Source organism: Salmo salar, unplaced genomic scaffold (assembly GCF_905237065.1).
Source record: "Salmo salar unplaced genomic scaffold, Ssal_v3.1, whole genome shotgun sequence".
NCBI lineage: Eukaryota > Metazoa > Chordata > Actinopteri > Salmoniformes > Salmonidae > Salmo > Salmo salar.
In genome coordinates, this window is record NW_025550661.1 from 5292 (window position 1) to 13810 (window position 8519).

Consider the following 8519-nt stretch of genomic DNA (forward strand, 5'->3'; position numbering starts at 1 on the left):
TCCATCGTTATATCCGAATAGCGGCGTTTTGTTCGTGCGTTCCAGACACTATCCGAAATAGTAAAGAAGTGTGCGGCATGGCGCAATTCGTGACAATAAAATTCTAAATATTCCATTACCGTACTTCGAAGCATGTCAACCGCTGTTTAAAATCAATTTTTACGCAATTTTTCTCGTGAAAAGCGATAATATTCCGACAGGGAATCTCCTTTTCGGCAAACAGAGGAAAAAAATCCCAAAGGCGAGGCGGTCGGGTCACGCGCATAAGCCCAGTGTCCCTTGATCGGCCACTTGAGAAAGGCGATAATGTGTTTCAGCCTGGGGCTGGAATGACGACATTCTGTTTTTTCCCAGGCTCTGAGCGCCTATGGACGACGTGGGAAGTGTCACGTTAGAGCAGAGATCCTTAGTAAATGATAGAGATTGAAAAGAAGTTCAAGAAATGGTCAGACAGGCCACTTCCTGTAAAGGAATCTCTCAGGTTTTGACCTGCCATTTGAGTTCTGTTATACTCACAGACACCATTCAAACAGTTTTAGAAAATTTAGGGTGTTTTCTATCCATATGTAATAAGTATATGCATATTCTAGTTACTGGGTAGGAGTGGTAACCAGATTAAATCGGGTATGTTTTTTATCCAGCCGTGTCAATACTGCCCCCTAGCCCTAACAGGTTAAAGTGATTAACTTTCTAATGATTGAGTCTGCCTACAGTGTGGAAAGGAGGAGGTCAGCCTAGGATCTGGAACGAGGGGTGTCTGCCTACGGCCCGAATCGGATTAAGTCGGTCGGCATTCTGGAGGACAGTAGGCCGGAGCCTGAACCACCACCTGCATAGGTGGGTTGGGGAGGGGGTGTAGGACAAGTGCCGTCGGTGACGGCAGCCACCTCCTTCCCTCCCTTTAGTTTAGGGGGATTTTGTTGTTGTTTTGGGTTTTGTTTATTTGCGAGGTGCGTCCGGGGTCTGCACCTTTAGTGGGGGTTCTGTCGCATCCTGACCAGTATAAGGGTTAATTGTTATTGTAGTTTGGTCAGGACGTGGCAGAGGGTATTTGTTTTATGTGGTTCGGGGTGGTGGTTGTTGTAGAAGGGCATTTGATTTATGTATTCCGGGGTTTTGGGCACTGTGTCATATTCATGTATTTCTATGTTTAGTCTAGTGTATCTGTTTCTATGTTTAATTAATTGGGGTTGGGACTCTCAATTGAAGGCAGGTGCTGTCTCTTTGCCTTTGATTGAGAGTCCTATATATTAGGGTGTGTTAGGGTTTGTATTTTTGTGGGAGATTGTTTCTTGTTTTGCCTGTTTCTTGTTTAGCGTGAGTAAGCCTTTCAAGACTGTTTCGTTGATTGTGAGTTCGTTCTTTTGTTATTTTGGTGATCACTTCATTATTTTAATAAATGTAAAGATGAGCATCCACATTCCTGCTGCATTTTGGTCCTCCTTTCCCAACGACAACCGTGACAAACGAAGTTATCATCCCTACTGCCTTTGATCTGGTGGACTCACTAAACACAAATACTGTGTCTGTAAATTATGTCTGAGTGTTGGAGTAATGCCCGTCTGTCTGTCTGGAAAGTTGTGCCATGTGGTTTGCTTCTTTTCAGGAATTTGATGTATTGCATTTACTTTTACTTTGTACTTTTACTCAAGTATGACAATGTAGTACTTTTTCATCCACTGTACTTAAGTACATTTAAAGTCAGATACTTTTTGACTTTTACTCAAGTATTATTTTACTGGGTGACTTTTACTTTTATCTGAGTAATTTTCTATGAATGTATATTTACTTTTACTCAAGTATGTTGTGCCAGTGCTGAAAACATGTACATGACACTGCAACAAATTTTCCCCATGGGGACAATAAAGTCAGTAAAGTAAAGTGCCATGAGGAGCCCATCTGGGAAGGAGTCTACTGCCCATTCATTGTGCAGGCCTATCAAACACATTCACAGACATGAGTACACACACAGAGAATGCATGCACACATGCATGTATGCACATGTAAACACACACATACATACACACTGAGAGAGAAAACAAGTACAACACAGCAAAGACGATATACTAGTCGCCTAGAGACATGCCGTATACTGTATGTAGCATTCAGAAGCCTTGACGCTAATCATCTTGTGGACTGTCCTTTTTTTTTGACTTACCTATGATATGAACAGTGTTAAAGTTGGGCTTCATGAGACCCAAGCCAGTTCTTTTGTAAACATCCCGTGGTGACACCATCACTTTCATCTCCCAACAGCAAGACCTGACAACCAGGATATAATATAATAATAACATATGCCAATTAGGATGCGTTTATCCAGCGCTGACAGATACGCGCACATACATTTTACATATGGAGAGAATCGAACCCACTACCCTGGCATTACAAGTGCCCTGCTCTAGCAACTGAGCTATAAAGTACCATAAAGTCATCATAGGTACTGTGGTAATAAAAGTGTAGTAGCAAAATGTGAAGTTAATTGACAGCCCTTTAATTTCACAATGCCACAGAAACAGACAGGATGTTTACAACTTCCATGCAATCAGATTGAGCTTGGTTTCTGAGACAAATACAGCTTCATGCACAGCAGACAATATAACTCTTAGAGAGCAAGCATTCACTGAATACCACATTATTAGAACGTTGACAAGAAGGAATGTTCCAAGGAAAGTTCCGGAATGTATAGAATCAGTGCTTTGGAAGTGGTTGTCTTAACAGGAGAATGTGAGGCTCGGTCTTGTGGATCATATGACACACCCATCCAAGAGACTGCTGCACTCCCAGTCGCCTCCACTCACCCTTAGAAATCAAGTGGAATTTGGGGACTTTTGTTTTGCCACAACATATCTATATTCATAGTGATCGTCGTTATATTTGTCTGAGTAGTAGATTTGTCTGCCATAATGTCAATAAACAACTTTAACCTGTTATGGCTAGGGGCAGTATTTTCACGGCCGGATAAAAAACGTACCCAATTTAATCTGATTATTACTCCTGCCCAGAAACTAGAATATGCATATAATTATTAGCTTTGGATAGAAAACACTCCAAAGTTTCTAAAACTGTTTGCTTTACAGCGAAAGCAAAACATTAGATTATGTCAAGGAGTACCCTGCCAAAAATAATCACACAGCCATTTTCAAAGCAAGCATATATGTCACAAAAACCCAAACCACAGCTAAATGCAGCACTAACCTTTGATGATCTTCATCAGATGACACTCCTAGGACATTACGTTATACAATACATGCATGTTTTGTTCAATCAAGTTCATATTTATATCAAAAAACAGCTTTTTACATTAGCATGTGATGTTCAGAACTAGCATACCCACCGAAAACTTCCGGTGAATTTACTAAATTACTCATGATAAACGTTGACAAAATACATAACAATTATTTTTAAGAATTATAGATACAGAACTCCTTTATGCAATCGCTATGTCAGATTTTAAAATAGCTTTTCGGCGAAAGCACATTTTGCCATATTCTGGTAGATAGCCCGGCCATCACGGCTAGCTAATTTGACACCCACCAAGTTTGGCCCTCACCAAACTCAGATTTACTATAAGAAAAATTGGATTACCTTTGCTGTTCTTCGTCAGAATGCACTCCCCAGGACTTCTACTTCAACAACAAATGTTGTTTTGGTTCCAAATAATCCATAGTTATATTGAAATAGCTACGTTTTGTTCATATGTTCAGGTAACTAGCCGAAGGGTGACGGCAAAAGCGCATTTCGTGACAAAAAATGTCAAAATATTCCATGACCGTACTTGAAGCATGTCAAGCGCTGTTTAAAATCAATTTTTATGCGATTTTTCTCGTTAAATAGCGATAATATTCCAACCGGGCGACGTTGTATTCGTTCAAAGACTGAAAGAAAAACATGGAGTCCTCTCGTGGACGCACTTGTGTCATTGTTCCCTGCCTGACCACTCACAAAAACTCCTGCTGTTTTTCGCCCAGAGACTGCAGAGACGTCATTCCACTTTCTGGCGCCTTCTGAGAGCCAATGGAAGCCTTAGAAAATGTCACGTTACAGCAGAGATGTTGTATTTTTGATAGAGATGCCACAGAAGGAGAACAAATTGTCAGACAGGGCACTTCCTGTATGGAATCTTCTCAGGTTTTGACCTGCCATATGAGTTCTGTTATACTCACAGACACCATTCAAACAGTTTTAGAAATGTTAGAATGTTTTCTATCCAAATATACTAATTATATGCATATTCTCGTTTCTGGGCAAGAGTAGTAACCAGTTTAAATCGGGTACGTTTTTATCCGGCTGTGCAAATACTGCCCCCCTAGCACCAACAGGTTTTAACTAAATACCAAACAATTAGTCTCCTTTAACTAAATACCAAATAACTAGTCTCATTTAACTTATTACCAAAAAACTAGACCCATTTAACTAAATACGAAATAACTAGACTCCTTTAACTAAATATAAAATAACTAGTTTCCTTTAACTAAATACCAAACAATTACTCTCCTTTAGCTAAATACCAAATAATTAGTCTCCTTTAACTAATACCAAACAGTTTGTCTCCTTTAGCTAAATATGAAATAACTAGACTCCTTTAACTAAATGCCAAATAACTTGTTTCCTTTAACTAAATACCTGTCACGTCCTGACCATAGTAAGTTGTTATTTTCTATGGTAGAGTAGGTCAGGGCGTGACAGGGGGTGTTTGTCCATGTTTTGTATTTCTATGTTCAGTTTCTAGTTTGGTATTTCTATGTTGGTTTTGTTTGGTATGATCTCCAATTAGAGGCAGCCGGTTGTCGTTGTCTCTAATTGGAGGTCATATTTAAGTTGATGTTTGTCCCACCTGTTTTTGTGGGTGATTATCTTTTGAGTAGTGTTTGTTTCTCTCTGCGTCACGGTTTGTTGTTTTGTGTATTTAAGTATTTAGTGTTTGATTTTGTTTCACGGTAAATAAAATATGTGGAACTACGAACACGCTGCATTTTGGTCCGATCCTTTGAACAGCCGTGACAATACCAAACAGTCTTCTTTAACTAAATACCAAAACAATTAGTTTCCTTTAACTAAATTTGAAATCACTAGACTCCTTTAACTAAATACCAAATAACTAGTCTCATTTGACTAAATAACAAACAATTAGTCTGCTTTAACTAAATATGAAATAAATAGACCCCTTGAACAAAATTCCAAATGACTAGTCTCCTTTAACTAAATAGCAAATAACAAGTCTCCTATAACTAAATATGAAATAACTAGACTCCTTTAACTAAATACCAAATAACAAGTCTCCTATAACTACACTCCTACATGAAATGGCTTACTTTGCTATGACCACCAATATTATGCCACAGAATCTGTCATTTGTAGAAAATAGATGCAGTGAATAACTGAAATAAGACATAATACTGACCTAAGATGACCAAAACTCCATTTGGCTCACAATGTACAGAAATTGTCCCGAGGTGTCAACAGCAAGCAGTCCTCCACCTTTCTTTTCTCTCACCAACAGTTCTATATTTTCTATACATACCCACACAGAAGTGTTTATGTCCTTTGGAACGGTAGCCATGGCGAGTCATTAACAGATTGTCTTCTCAGCAAAATCCCGGCCACCTGTAGGCCTCGGCTGTCTCGGCCCGCAGTGCTAATTGATGCAACAGAAATTCATAAATTAGAGGCTTTAGATGGAGTCCTGTCATGGCAATCGACAGCTTTGGCCTTTCACACCGTAATCACACCGTGTCTCAGCCAAGAGAGTCCAACTTCACTAAGCTGCTGAGATATAAAGAGAGCAGCTTTGAAAGTTTGAAACCATACTGTGTTGTGGCCCTTTCTCTGCATATTTATTTTTGTATAATCAATTGTTTAAAAACTGTACTGTAGTAATTGCACACCATTATTTGAATGTCCCTGTAGGCTACACAACTTAATGTCGTTCATCCCACTATCACCAATTATTGTTAAATAGACACAAATGACTTTAGTGAAATTGGTGACCGACACAATTCGTGTCCACCACACGATTTTGTATACAGTGCATTTCTATCACAGGTGAAGGAAGATGGGTGGGCGTACAACTCCAAGTTCTAGCAACCCATGTGTTGCTTGTTCGAATCACATTTTATTTGAATTTTTTATTTAACCTTTATTTAACTGGGCAAGTCAGTTAAGTGCAAATTCTTATTTACAATGACGGCCTACCAAAAGGCAAAAAAGCCTCCTGCGGGGATGGGGGCTGGGATTAAAAATATAAATAAAGGACAAAACACACATCACGACAAGAGAGACATCAAATCAAATTGTATTGGTCACATACACATGGTTAGCAGATGTTATTGCGAGTGTAGCGGAAATGCTTGTGCTTCTAGATCCAACAACACAACACTACATAACGAGAGACCTAAGACAACAACATAGCATGGCAGCAACACATGACAACACAGCATGGTAGCAACACAACATGACAACAACATGGTGCAACACAACAACACAACACATGATGGACAACTTTAGCATTTTAGCTAATTATCTACTTTGCAACTACTTAGCTAGCATGTTACCTAACCTTAACCGTAACCCTTTAACTATTTAGTTAGCATGTTACCTCACCCTCACGCACATCACTGAGGACCTGAAATGGTCCCTGCACACCGACAGCATGGTGAAGAAGGTACAACAGCACCTTGTTAACTTCAGGTGGCTCAAGAAATGTGTGTTTGCCAACCACAGGGCTCTCCAGAGGGTGGTGCGGTCAGCCCAACACAGCATCGGGAAAACACTGCCTGCCCTCCATCTACAGCACTCCGTGTCACAGGAAGGTCAAGAACATCATCAAGGACCTCAGCCACCCGAGCCACGGACTGTTCACCCCGCTAAAATCTAGAAGGAGGAGTCAGTACAGGTGCATCAAAGCTGGGGCCGAGAGACTGATAAACAGCTTCTATCTCCAGGCCATCTCCGCCCAGTACCCTGCCTTGAGCCTTAGTCCGTGTTACTAGCCGGCTATCACCCGGTACTCTACCCTGCACCTTAGAGACTGCTGCCCTATGTACATTGAGTCAATGGATGCTGGTCACTTGAATAATGTTTTCATACTGTTTTTCCCACATACTGTTTTTCCCACATATGTATATCTTGTATTCTAGTCAAGGCTCATCCTAAATAACTACGGCTGTATACACCTTTCTATTCACATACTGTCTATACCGTCTATACACACCATTCACCTACATATACTGTATATATTCTGGACTCTGTTCAGGAAGTTCATTTCTTGCAATTCTATCTATTTTGCCATGGGGTTTTGTACTGTGTATTTAAATACTGTATTCTCATCGTAGTTAATTCTATTATTATACTACTGCACATTGCAATTTAGTTTGTACACACCGCATATTTATTTATATACTGGATTCCTGACATAACTCACTATAATATAATCTACTATTGTACATGTCATTCTTAGTATATATTGTGTACATTCATATGGTGTATATATGTATAGATTGCATTTGGATTACTGTTACAGTTATATTTGGGTTAATTGGATTTGTGCTGAAAAGTGTTAAATTATTTTTCTTTTGTATTTTTATTATTTGTGTACTTGTTTGACATTTTACTACATTGTTAGGAACTAGTAACATAAGCATTTCACTGCAACCACTATAACATCTGCTAAACAATGTACGTGACCAATAAACTTAGATTTGATTAACCCTAACCTTAAAACCTAACATTAACCCCTAAACCTTAGCTAGGTGGCAAACAATAGCTTGGCTAACTTTAGCCACGACAAATTGGAATTCGTTATGAAGAAAATTGTGTACTGGACATGAATGCATTATGAAGAAGATAATCGCTTGACTGTCACACATTTTCAAATAAGTAATTTGTGTCTATTTCATGATAATCAGTGATAATGGGTTTTGTAGTTGAAGGATGCAAGTCTGATTACATATAAATATCATATGGACGGTTTAAGAATGTGAGATGAACATTCGTAGATCCACTGTACAATGAGCACTATGTTTAAAAAGGTCGTACACTATAGGTTTATCACATGTAGGGTGAGACAAAGTTTGAAAAAAAATGCTTGCTTATCTACGCCCTCATTCAAATGGAACACAGGAAAATCCAATGCTAACCTTCATGAAGGATACCGTATGATATACAACTATTGTCACGTGTGCTCCCTCTCCGGCCTCTAGGTCACCAGGCTGCTCGTTAGGGTGCACACCTGTCACCAGTGTTACGCGGTATAATGACTCACCTGGACTCCATCACCTCCTTGATTACCTTCCCTATATATGTCCCTCCCTTTGGTTCCTTCCCCAGGCGTCATTGTTTCTGTTTTCATGTCGGTGCGCTGTTTGTGTTTCGTGTTCATTGTTTCTTTTTATTTATTAAAACACTCACTCCCTGAACTTGCTTCCCGACACTCAGCACACTCGTTACAACTAGAGAAAATCAGGATTCTGCTGAAAGGGTGTGGAGTGAATATGCAGCAGCTATACATAGCTGACTAACAT

General features: G+C 39.5%; 1 pseudogene; it reads right to left on the reverse strand.

The window, feature by feature from the left end:
• Positions 1–2688: 2688 nt before the first annotated feature.
• On the reverse strand, positions 2689–7605 carry LOC123739595 (cyclin-dependent kinases regulatory subunit 2-like; annotated as a pseudogene).
• Positions 7606–8519: the final 914 nt, after the last annotated feature.